Below are 13051 nucleotides of genomic sequence, written 5' to 3'. Positions count from 1 at the left end.
TTCATGTGTGTTGAAGCCCTAACCCCCAAGGTGAGAATATCAGGAAGTGGTACCTTTGGGAGGTGATTAGGGTTAATAAGGTCATTAGGGTTGAGCCCTCATGATAGGATTAGTAGCCTTAATAGAAGAGGAAATAAGAACTCTCTTTCTTTCTGTCATGTGAAGACAGTAAGAAAGCAGCCTAAGAAGTCAAGCTAGGAAGTGGAGCCTCACCAAGAAGCAGATTTGGTGGCATCTTGACTTGCCAGCCTTTATAATAGAGAAATAAGTGCCTGCTGGTTAAGCCACACAGTCAGTGGTATTTTGTATAGTAGCCTGAGCTAAGACAGAAGCTTAAATCAAGAGACATTTGTTATTGCTCATGAATGTCTGGGTAAAGGGGTCTCAGCATGGTTGACCTTGCCAGGACTTGTTTGTTCCTCACAGGTTAACTGGTGAGTTGGCTGAGGTTGGCTTATCTCAGATATCTAGCAGTTGGCTGACTGATGGCCTGGACTGTATAGTAACTGGATCATTTGTCTCTCATCATTCAACAGACTTGCTTCATTGTGTTCACAAGGTGGCAACAGGGCTGCAAGAGGGACGGTGAGAGAGTGCATAGAACTCTCGAGGCCCAGTTCAGAAATGGGAAGCTGCTTCTTTTACCACATTTTATTGGCCAAAAAGTCATAGGGACAGCCCCACTTCAGGGAAGAGACTCTACTTCCTAATGGGAGAATGTGAAAAACCATACCATAAAAGGGGCAGGTGATACAAGGAAGGGTAGATAACTTGGCCATTTGTGCAATCTATCTCACATGCATTAATTGTTAATTCAGTGATCCTATGAAGTAACACTTCTCTTATTACCACATTCTATATGAGGAATCTGAGGCTTAGAGGGACTAAGTAACTTTGTGACAATGTTTGTCACACCATTCAAAAATGACAGAACTATGACTCAAAACTAAGCATTCTTCTTGTAGAACCTGTTCTCTTAGCTGTTCCTCAGGACTTTAAACTGTATGTCAAGGTCAACTCAGGTAGGTTTAACCATCGTATAGACAAATTCTAGGTAGCAATAGAGGAATATAACAACTGTCAACACCTAACAATTTGAAAGTGTTTTGAGGGATGCTGATAATGTTATGGGTAAATTATGGCTGGCTCACTTAGGTGCAGGTTACAAGGATTCATGGTTGCCACCACCTCCCCACACCTTCTTCAGGGGCAGTACCAAACAAGACCATGCGCTGAGAACCAAAACGATGATTTATGCTCCCAAGGTTCTTCGACATGTTTTCCCAGCCAACATGTTTCTAGATGGTGACGGTTTGATCATGATCGATCTCATAGACACAGATTCAAGCAGTTACTTCTCTATTGAAGCCATGCTGAGAATGTTCTGAGGAAAAGGAGACATAAGAGGATGGCTTTGTTATAGTAAGTGAGTCATTAGCCATCAGATATACTCACTCACAACTGATGAGCTCGTGGGCTACTGCCTTGTTTTACAAACATCACCAGCTCCAGAATCCTGATACTTAGAAAAATACAAGGATACACAAAGTCTGCTGGTAGTTCAGGGAAGACAAGTAAAAAACTGATCTATTTTAGTTTATTTTTTATTAGCATATATTAATTGTACAAAGGGTTTCCTTTTTTTCTTTTACATAGGTAGTATGTTTATTATTGTTGCACTGGGGATACATTGTAACATTTACAAAAGTGCTTACAATATATCATAGTTGAATTCACCCCCTCTATCATTCTCCTTTATCTTTCTCCCCACTTCCTGGAAAAGTTTCAACAGGTCTCATTTTTTCCATTTACATACATGTGTACACTGCAAAGGATTTTCATTTTGATATTTCCATACATGCATATAAGGCACTCTCATCAAATTTACACCCTCTATTACTATGCCTTATCCCCTCCCTCTTTTTAAAACAATTTTAATAGGTGTCATTATTCTGTTTTGATTCCTGTGTATGAAGTACTTTGATCATCTCAACCCTCCTTCACCCTACTTCTTTCACGTTCTCCCCTCCCACTAGTTCCCAACCTCAAATAACCCTCATTTTATACTTCTGTCATTCATTTTTTCACATAATGTATTTTTTTATTGCTGTGCTGCAGTGTCATTCATTTCTAAAACTAGATTCTGAATATGACTGAGAATATGTGATACTTATCTTTCTCAGTCTGGCTATTTTGCTTAACATGATGATCTCTAGTTCCATCAATTTTCCTGTAAATAACATAACTTCATTCTTTTTTATGGTCGAATAATACTCCATTGTGTATATATATCAAATTTTCTTTATCTGTTTATTGGTTTCTGGATACTTAGGTTGATTCCATAACTTGGCTATTGTGAATACCTCTATTGTATACAGATACAATAGAATAGTGCTGCTATGAACATGGGTGTACATATACCTCTATTCTATTCCTTTGGATATATGCTTAGGACTGGTGTGGTAGTTCTATTTTAGGTTCCTGAGGAACCTCCATACTGGTTTCTATAGTGGATGCACTAATTCACTTTTCCATCAATAGTGTACGAGGGCTCCTTTTCCCCTATATCCTCACCAGCATTGGTGGTTATTTGTTTACTTGAGGATTACCATTCTGATGGATTGAGATGGAATCTCAATGTCATTTTGATTTGCATATCCTTCATGGGTAATGATGTTGAACATTTCTTCATGCATTTCTAGGTTCTTTGTTTACTGTTTGTTCTTTCAGTGTTTAACTTTTGGAGTTCTTTGTATATTTTGAATATCCTTTATCCAATAAATGGCTGGCAAAGATTTTCTCCCATTCTGTATGATGTCTCTTGATTCTGGTAGCTGTTTTCTTTGCTGGCAGAAGCTTTTTTTTAATTAAAAAAAATTTTTTATTATTCATATGTGCATACAGTGCTTGGGTCATTTCTCCCCCTGCTCCCACGCCCTCATTACCAGCCACTCTGCCACATCCCTCTCCGCCCCACCCACTTGATACTCAGCAGAAATTATTTTGCCCTTATCTTTAATTTTGTTGAAGAGAGAATATAAGCAATAATAGGAAGGAACAAGGGTTTTTGCTGGTTGAGATAAGGATAGCTATACAGGGAGTTGATTCATATTAATTTCCTGTGCATGTGTGTTACCTTCTAGGTTAATTCTTCTTCTTTTTTTATTGTTTTATTATTCATATGTGCATACAATGCTTGGGTCATTCCTCCCCCCTGCCCCCAGCCCCTACCTTACCACCCACTCTGCCTCCTCCCTCTCCCTCCCACCCCCTCAATACCCAGCAGAAACTATTTTGCCTTTATCTCTAATTTTGTTGAAGAGAGAGTATAAGCAGTAATAGGAAGGAACAAGGGTTTTTGCTAGTTGAGATAAGGATAGCTGTACAGGGAGTTGACTCACATTACTTTCCTGTACATGTGTGTTACCTTCTAGGTTAATTCTTTTTGATCTAACCTTTTCTCTAGTTCCTTGTCCCTTCTCCTATTGGCCTCAGTTGCTTTTAAGGTATCTGCTTTAGTTTCTCTGCGTTGAGGGCAACAAATGATAGCTAACTTTTTAGGTGTCTTACCTATCCTCATATCTCCCTTGTGTGCTCTCGCTTTTATCATGTGCTCAAAGTCCAATCCACTTGTTGTGCTTGCCCTTGATCTAATGTCTGCATATGAGGGAGAACATACGATTTTTGGTCTTTAGGGCCAGGCTAACCTCACTCAGAATGATGTTCTCCAATTCCATCCATTTACCAGCGAATGATAACATTTCGTTCTTCTTCATGGCTGCATAAAATTCCCTTGTGTATAGATATCACATTTTCTTAATCCATTCGTCAGTAGTGGGGCATCTTGGCTGTTTCCATAACTTGGCTATTGTGAATAGTGCCGCAATAAACATGGGTGTGCAGGTGCCTCTGGAATAACCTGTGTCACAGTCTTTTGGGTATATCCCCAAGAGTGGTATTGGTGGATAAATGGTAGATAAATGTTTAGCTTTTTAAGTAGCCTCCAAATTTTTTTCCAGAGTGGTTGTATTAGTTTACATTCCCACCATCAGTGTAAAAGGGTTCCTTTTTCCCCACATCCTCGCCAATACCTGTTGTTGTTGGTGTTGCTAATGATGGCTATTCTAACAGGGGTGAGGTGCAATCTTAGTGTGGTTTTAATTGGCATTTCCTTTATTGCTAGAGACGAAGAGCATTTTTTCATGTGTTTTTTGGCCATTTGAATTTCTTCTTTTGAGAAAATTCTGTTTAGTTCACTTGCCCATTTCTTTATTGGTTCATTAGTTTTGGGAGAATTTAGTTTTTTAAGTTCCCTATATATTCTGGTTATCAGTCCTTTGTCTGATGTATAGCTGGCAAATATTTTCTCCCACTCTGTGGGTGTTCTCTTCAGTTTAGAGACCATTTCTTTTGATGAACAGAAGCTTTTTAGTTTTATGAAGTCCCATTTATCTATGCTATCTCTTAGTTGCTGTGCTGCTGGGGTTCCGTTGAGGAAGTTCTCACCTATTCCTGTCAACTCCAGAGTATTTCCTACTCTTTCCTGTAACAGCTTTAGAGTTTGTGGTCTAATATTAAGATCCTTGATCCATTTTGAGTTAATCTTGGTATAGGGTGATATACATGGATCTAGTTTCAGTTTTTTGCAGACTGCTAATCAGTTTTCCCAGCAGTTTTTGTTGAAGAGGCTGCTTTATCTCCACCGTATATTTTTAGCGCCTTTGTCAAAGACAAGTTGGTTATAGTTGTGTGGCTTCATATCTGGGTCCTCTGTTCTGTTCCACTGGTCTTCATGTCTGTTTTTGTGCCAGTACCATGCTGTTTTTATTGTTATTGCTTTGTAATATAGTTTGAAGTCAGGTATCGTGATACCTCCAGCATTGTTCTTTTGACTAAGTATTGCCTTGGCTATTCGTGGCCTCTTGTGTTTCCATATAAATTTCACAGTAGATTTTTCAATCTCTTTAATGAATGTCATTGGAACTTTGATGGGAGTTGTATTAAACATGTAGATTACTTTTGGGAGTACAGACATTTTTACTATGTTGATTCTACCAATCCATGAGCATGGGAGATCTCTCCACTTTCTATAGTCTTCCTCAATCTCTTTCTTCAGAAGTTTATAGTTTCCTTGTAGACGTCATTCACATCTTTTGTTAGGTTTACACCTAGGTATTTGATTTTGTTTGAGGCTATTGTAAATGGAATTGTTTTCATATATTCTTTTTCAGTTTGTTTATTGTTAGTGTATAGAAATGCTAATGATTTTTCTATGTTGATTTTATTTCCAGCTACCTTGCTGTAGCTATTGATGGTGTCTAGGAGCTTCTGAGTAGAATTTTTAGGGTCTTTAAGGTATAGGATCATGTCGTCTGCAAATAAGGATATTTTGACCATTTCTTTACCTATTTGTATTCCTTTTATTCCTTCTTCTTGCCTAATTTCTCTGGCTAGGAATTCCAGTACTTTGTTGAATAGGAGTGGAGATAGTGGGCATCCTTGTCTGGTTCCTGATTTTAGAGGGAATGGTTTCAGTTTTTCTCCATTAAATATAATGCTGGCTGTAGGTTTGTCATATATAGCTTTTATAATGTTGAGGTACTTTCCTTCTATTCCTAGTTTTCTTAGATCTTTTATCATGAAATGGTGTTGGATCTTATCAAAGGCTTTTTCTGCTATTGAGATGATCCAGTGGTTTTTGTCTTTGCTTCTGTTAATGTGGTTTATTACGTTTATTGATTTTCGTATGTTGAACCACCCCTGCATCCCTGGGATGAAGCCTACTTGGTCGTGGTGAATAATCTTTTTTTTTTTTTTTTTTTTTTTTCATTTTTCTTTTATTATTCATATGTGCATACAAGGCTTGGTTTATTTCTCCCCCCTGACCCCACCCCCTCCCTTACCACCCACTCCACCCCCTCCCGCTCCCCCCCCTCAATACCCAGCAGAAACTATTTTGCCCTTATCTCTAATTTTGTTGTAGAGAGAGTATAAGCAATAATAGGAAGGAACAAGGGGTTTTGCTGGTTGAGATAAGGATAGCTATACAGGGCATTGACTCACATTGATTTCCTGTGCGTGGGTGTTACCTTCTAGGTTAATTGTTTTTAATCTAACCTTTTCTCTAGTTCCTGGTCCCCTTTTCCTATTGGCCTCAGTTGCTTTAAGGTATCTGCTTTAGTTTCTCTGCATTAAGGGCAACAAATGCTAGCTAGTTTTTTAGGTGTCTTACCTATCCTCACCCCTCCCTTGTGTGCTCTCACTTTTATCATGTGCTCAAAGTCCAATCCCCTTGTTGTGTTTGCCCTTGATCTAATGTCCACATATGAGGGAGAACATACGATTTTTGCTCTTTTGAGCCAGGCTAACCTCACTCAGAATGATGTTCTCCAATTCCATCCATTTACCAGCGAATGATAACATTTCGTTCTTCTTCATGGCTGCATAAAATTCCATTGTGTATAGGTACCACATTTTCTTAATCCATTCGTCAGTGCTGGGGCATCTTGGCTGTTTCCATAACTTGGCTATTGTGAATAGTGCCGCAATAAACATGGATGTGCAGGTGCCTCTGGAGTAACAGTCTTTTGGGTATATCCCCAAGAGTGGTATTGCTGGATCAAATGGTAGATCGATGTCCAGCTTTTTAAGTAGCCTCCAAATTTTTTTCCAGAGTGGTTGTACTAGTCTACATTCCCACCAACAGTGTAAGAGGGTTCCTTTTTCCCCGCATCCTCGCCAACACCTGTTGGTGGTGGTGTTGCTGATGATGGCTATTCTAACAGGGGTGAGGTGGAATCTTAGTGTGGTTTTAATTTGCATTTCCTTTGTTGCTAGAGATGGTGAGCATTTTTTCATGTGTTTTCTGGCCATTTGAATTTCTTCTTTTGAGAAAGTTCTGTTTAGTTCACCTGCCCATTTCTTTATTGGTTCATTAGTTTTGGGAGAATTTAGTTTTTTAAGTTCCCTGTATATTCTGGTTATCAGTCCTTTGTCTGATGTATAGTTGGCAAATATTTTCTCCCACTCTGTGGGTGTTCTCTTCAGTTTAGAGACCATTTCTTTTGATGAACAGAAGCTTTTTAGTTTTATGAGGTCCCATTTATCTATGCTATCTCTTAGTTGCTGTGCTGCTGGGGTTTCATTGAGAAAGTTCTTACCTATACCTACTAACTCCAGAGTATTTCCTACTCTTTCTTGTATCAACTTAAGAGTTTGGGGTCTGATATTCAGATCCTTGATCCATTTTGAGTTAATCTTGGTATAGGGTGATATACATGGATCTAGTTTCAGTTTTTTGCAGACTGCTAACCAGTTTTCCCAGCAGTTTTTGTTGAAGAGGCTGCTATTTCTCCATCGTATATTTTTAGCTCCTTTGTCAAAGATAAGTTGCTTATAGTTGTGTGGCTTCATATCTGGATCCTCTATTCTGTTCCACTGGTCTTCATGTCTGTTTTTGTGCCAGTACCATGCTGTTTTTATTATTATTGCTTTGTAATATAGTTTGAAGTCAGGTATTGTGATACCTCCTGCATTGTTCTTTTGACTGAGTATTGCCTTGGCTATTCGTGGCCTCTTGTGTTTCCATATAAATTTAACAGTAGATTTTTCAATCTCTTTGATGAATGTCATTGGAATTTTGATGGGAATTGCATTAAACATGTAGATTACTTTTGGGAGTATAGACATTTTTACTATGTTGATTCTACCAATCCATGAGCATGGGAGATCTCTCCACTTTCTATAGTCTTCCTCAATCTCTTTCTTCAGAAGTGTATAGTTTTCCTTGTAGAGGTCTTTCACATCTTTTGTTAGGTTTACACCTAGGTATTTGATTTTTTTTGAGGCTATTGTAAATGGAATTGTTTTCATACATTCTTTTTCCGTTTGCTCATTGTTAGTGTATAGAAATGCTAACGATTTTTCTATGTTGATTTTATATCCTGCTACCTTGCTATAGCTATTGATGATGTCTAGAAGCTTCTGAGTAGAGTTTTTTGGGTCTTTAAGGTATAGGATCATGTCGTCTGCAAATAGGGATATTTTGACAGTTTCTTTACCTATTTGTATTCCTTTTATTCCTTCTTCTTGCCTAATTGCTCTGGCTAGGAATTCCAGTACTATGTTGAATAGGAGTGGAGATAGTGGGCATCCTTGTCTGGTTCCTGATTTTAGAGGGAATGGTTTTAATTTTTCTCCGTTAAGTATAATGCTGGCTGTAGGTTTGTCATATATAGCTTTTATAATGTTGAGGAACTTTCCTTCTATTCCTAGTTTTCTTAGAGCTTTTATCATGAAATGATGTTGGATCTTATCAAAGGCTTTTTCTGCATCTATTGAGATGATCAAGTGGTTTTTGTCTTTGCTTCTGTTAATGTGGTTTATTACGTTTATTGATTTTCGTATGTTGAACCACCCCTGCATCCCTGGGATGAAGCCTACTTGGTCGTGGTGAATAATCTTTTTGATGTGTTGCTGAATTCGATTTGCCATTATTTTGTTGAGGATTTTTGCATCAATGTTCATTAAGGAGATTGGCCTATAGTTCTCCTTTTTGGAGGTGTCTTTGCCTGGTTTTGGGATAAGTGTAATACTGGCTTCATAAAATGTGTTTGGCAGTTTTCCTTCCCTTTCTATTTCATGGAACAGTTTAAGGAGGGTTGGTATCAGTTCTTCTTTAAAGGTCTGATAGAATTCAGCAGAGAATCCATCAGGTCCTGGACTTTTCTTTTTTGGGAGACTCTTGATTGCTGCTTCAATTTCATTTTGTGTTATAGGTCTATTCAGGTGATTAATTTCCTCTTGGTTCAGTTTTGGATGATCATATGTATCTAGAAATCTGTCCATTTCTTTTAGATTTTCAAATTTATTTGAATATAGGTTCTCAAAGTAGTCTCTGATGATTTCCTGGACTTCCATGGTGTTTGTTGTTATCTCCCCTTTTGCATTCCTGATTCTACTAATTTGGGTTTTTTCTCTCCTCATTTTAGTCAGGTTTGCCAGGGGTCTATCGATCTTGTTTATTTTTTCAAAGAACCAACTTTTTGTTTCATTAATTCTTTGTATGGTTTTTTTGGTTTCTATTTCATTGATTTCAGCTCTTATTTTTATTATTTCTCTCCTTCTATTTGTTTTGGGATTTGCTTGTTCTTGTTTTTCTAGGAGTTTGAGATGTATCATTAGGTCATTGATTTGGGATCTTTCAATCTTTTTAATATATGCACTCATGGCTATAAACTTTCCTCTCAAGACTGCCTTAGCTGTGTCCCATAGGTTCTGGTAGGTTGTGTTTTCATTTTCATTGACTTCTAGGAACTTTTTAATTTCCTCTTTTATTGCATCGATGATCCAGTCTTCATTAAGTAATGAGTTATTTAGTTTCCAGCTGTTTGCATGTTTTTTGTCTTTACTTTTGTTGTTGAGTTCTACTTTTACTGCATTGTGGTCAGATAGTATGCATGGTATTATTTCTATTTTCTTATATTTGCTGAGGCTTGCTTTGTGCCCTAGGATATGATCTATTTTGGAGAAGGTTCCATGGGCTGCTGAGAAGAATGTATATTGTGTAGAGGTTGGATGAAATGTTCTGTAGACATCTACTAGGTCCACTTGATCTATTGCATATTTTAGATCTTGGATTTCTTTATTGAGTTTTTGTTTGGATGACCTATCTATTGATGATAATGGAGTGTTAAAGTCTCCCACAACCACTGTGTTGGCGTTTATATATGCTTTTAGGTCTTTCAGGGTATGTTTGATGAAATTGGGTGCGTTGACATTGGGTGCGTACAGATTGATGATTATTATTTCCTTTTGGTCTATTTCCCCTTTTATTAGTATGGAATGTCCTTCTTTATCTCGTTTGATCAATGTAGGTTTGAAGTCTACTTTGTCAGAGATAAGTATTGCTACTCCTGCTTGTTTTCGGGGGCCATTGGCTTGGTAAATCTTCTTCCAGCCTTTCATCCTAAGCATATGCTTATTTCTGTCGGTGAGATGAGTCTCCTGTAAGCAACAAATTGTTGGGTCTTCTTTTTTAATCCATTTTGTCAAACGGTGTCTTTTGATGGGTGAATTAAGTCCATTAACATTAAGTGTTAGTACTGATAGGTATGTGGTGATTCCTGCCATTTAGTTATCTTAGTTGTTTGAAGGTTTGATTGTGTGTACCTAACTTGATGTTACTCTCTACTGTCTTGCTTTTTCTTATCCTGTGGTTTGGTGCTGCCTGCCTTTTCATGGTTAAGTTGGGTGTCACTTTCTGTGTGCAGGATCCCTTGCAGAATCTTTTGTAGTGGTGGCTTTGTGGTCACATATTGTTTTACTTTCTGCTTATCATGGAAGACTTTTATTGCTCCATCTATTTTGAATGATAGCTTTGCTGGGTAGAGTATCCTGGGGTTGAAGTTATTTTCATTCAGTGCCCGGAAGATCTCACCCCACGCTCTTCTTGCTTTTAATGTTTCTGTTGAGAAGTCTGCTGTGATTTTGATGGGTTTACCTTTGTATGTTACTTGTTTTTTCTCTCTTGCAGCCTTCAATATTCTTTCCTTGGTTTCTGAACTTGTTGTTTTAATGATGATATGTCGTGGAGTAGTTCTATTTTGATCTGGTCTGTTTGGTGTCCTAGAGGCCTCTTGCATTTGTATGGGAATATCTTTCTCTAGATTTGGGAAATTTTCCGTTATTATTTTGTTGAATATATTACGCATTCCCTTCGCTTGCACCTCTTCTCCTTCTTCGATGCCCATGATTCTCAAGTTTGGTCTTTTGATGGAGTCGGTGAGTTCTTGCATTTTCTTTTCACAGGTCTTGAGTTGTTTAATTAGTAGTTCTTCAGTTTTTCCTTTAATTACCATTTCATCTTCAAGTTCTGAGATTCTGTCTTCTGTTTGTTCTATTCTGCTGGATTGGCCTTCCGTTTTGTTTTGCAGTTCTGTTTCGTTCTTTTTTCTGAGGTTTTCCATATCCTGGCTGGTTTCTTCTTTATTGTTGTCTATTTTTGTCCTGAGTTCATTTATCCATTTATTCATTGTGTTCTCTCTTTCATTTTGGTGTTTATACAGTGCTTCTATGGTTTCCTTTATTTCTTCTTTTGCTTTTTCAAATTCTCTATTTTTATTGTCTTGGAATTTCTTGAGTGTCTCCTGTACATTTTGGTTGACCCTATCCAGTATCATCTCTATAAAATTCTCATTGAGTACTTGTAGTATGTCTTCTTTTAAATTATTCTTGTAGGCTTCATTGGGTCCTTTGGCATAGTTTATCTTCATTTTGTTGGAGTCTGGCTCTGTTTTTCTGTTCTCTTCATTCCCCTCTGGTTCCTGTACTAATTTTTTGCTGTGGGGAAACTGGTTTCCTTGTTTTTTCTGTCTTCCAGTCATTGTCCTTGGTGTTGTTACTGTCCCTGTACTGTGTGTAATTAAGTATTTTCTAGCTTGTAATAATAACAATGGTAATATTGAGAATGGAAGAGTGAGCTGAGATGGAAAGCAAGAAGTTAAAGAAAAGGGGAAAACAAATATACAGACAAGAGGGAGAAAGCAGAACAAGGTATCAGACAAGAGAGTTTCAAAGGTATAAACAGGGAGTGTTAGTGTACTAATCGACAGTAAGCTGAACAGACAATAGAGTGACAGAGAGAGGATTGAAAATCAAAGATAAAAAAAATAAAAAATAAGTATATGAAAGTAATATCTATTTATAAAAATGAATTAAAATAAAATGGAAAATAGAAAATTAAAAAAAACAAAAAAAACCAAAAAACCAAAAAACTTCTAAGTTTATATGCAATGCAATTTCAGTCTTAATAATTTGGATGTCCGTCTCAATCTCCAGTCTTGGAGTTGGTGCCTCAGATGTTGTTCTGTAGTTGTCTCATCAAAGGGGATGCATAAAGTAGAACAAAACTACACTCACACACACACAGAAGAGAAAAAAAAAAAGTCCCACCAAGTGTCCCCAGTTCAAATGCAATAGTTTCAGTAAGTTTTTCGGCTTGCAGGTGTAATTCGGTTGTTCTCTCATCAAAGGTAGGGAGAAAAAGAAAAAAAGGCATCTGGAGGCAGTTCTGAGAGTGGTATCTGCAACTGTGGCTTGCCTGCCTGCTGCTCTCAGCCTGTAGCTGGCGGCGTTATTTATGCAGATCTCTGGGGTGAGCTTAGCACTCACCTGGTCCCACAGGCTTTGTTTGCTCAGAGTTCTCCTGTGCGGGGGAGGGGGGCCTCTGCTACAGGCTTTTCCCTTTCCAAGCACTGGGAAAGGCGACACTGCCCCGCGTTGTCAGGCCTGCGTGTTTATTTACAGTTCACGTGGGAAGTGGGTCTTCCCTCCTCTCACAAGCGTCCCCGCTCCTGGTTGCTGGTGCGCCCCGCTCCCGCCAGAGGCTCTCCGGCCCGCCCGGCTCGTTTATTTACAGTCCCGGGAAGGATTCCCTTCCCCCAATCTTCAGCGCTCAGGGCGCCCCACCCTCTTTCCAGCGTGTCTTAACTGTTCTTATTGCTTAGTACTCAGTTTCTCTTTTTTTCCCGGGTGGAGGTCAGTCTGTCCAGGGGGCTATGCTGCTCTGGCCCAGGCTTGTCTGTGGGGGAACCGCGGTACCACGAAGCTCACCTGGTCCGCGTCTTCCCGAGCCGTATGGGTGCCGGCCACTGGCGGCCCGGGGGCCTCCTCGGTTCTCCGTTTAACGTGAAGTGGAGATTCTCTCTGCCGGCTGGAGATGTGGAGGAGTCAAAGTTATGCCTTTTCTCGGTGATTATGCCTGCAAAGTGTGTCTCCAGCGTCTCTCCAAGATTTCACTATAGGAGGGTCGCTTTCTGCTTCCTACCTCTAGCCGCCATCTTGGAATTGTGGTGAATAATCTTGATGTGTCGTTGAATTCCATTTGCCATTATTTTGTTGAGGATTTTTGCATCAGTGTTCATTAAGGAGATTGGCCTATAGTTCTCCTTTTTGGAGGTGTCTTTTCCTGGTTTTGGAATAAGTGTAATACTGGCTTCATAAAATGTGTTAGGTAGTTTTCCTTCCCTTTCTATTTCATGGAACAGTTTAA

This window comes from Castor canadensis, chromosome 3 (genome assembly GCF_047511655.1).
Source record: "Castor canadensis chromosome 3, mCasCan1.hap1v2, whole genome shotgun sequence".
Classification (NCBI taxonomy): domain Eukaryota; kingdom Metazoa; phylum Chordata; class Mammalia; order Rodentia; family Castoridae; genus Castor; species Castor canadensis.
This window is presented reverse-complemented; position numbering follows the sequence as displayed.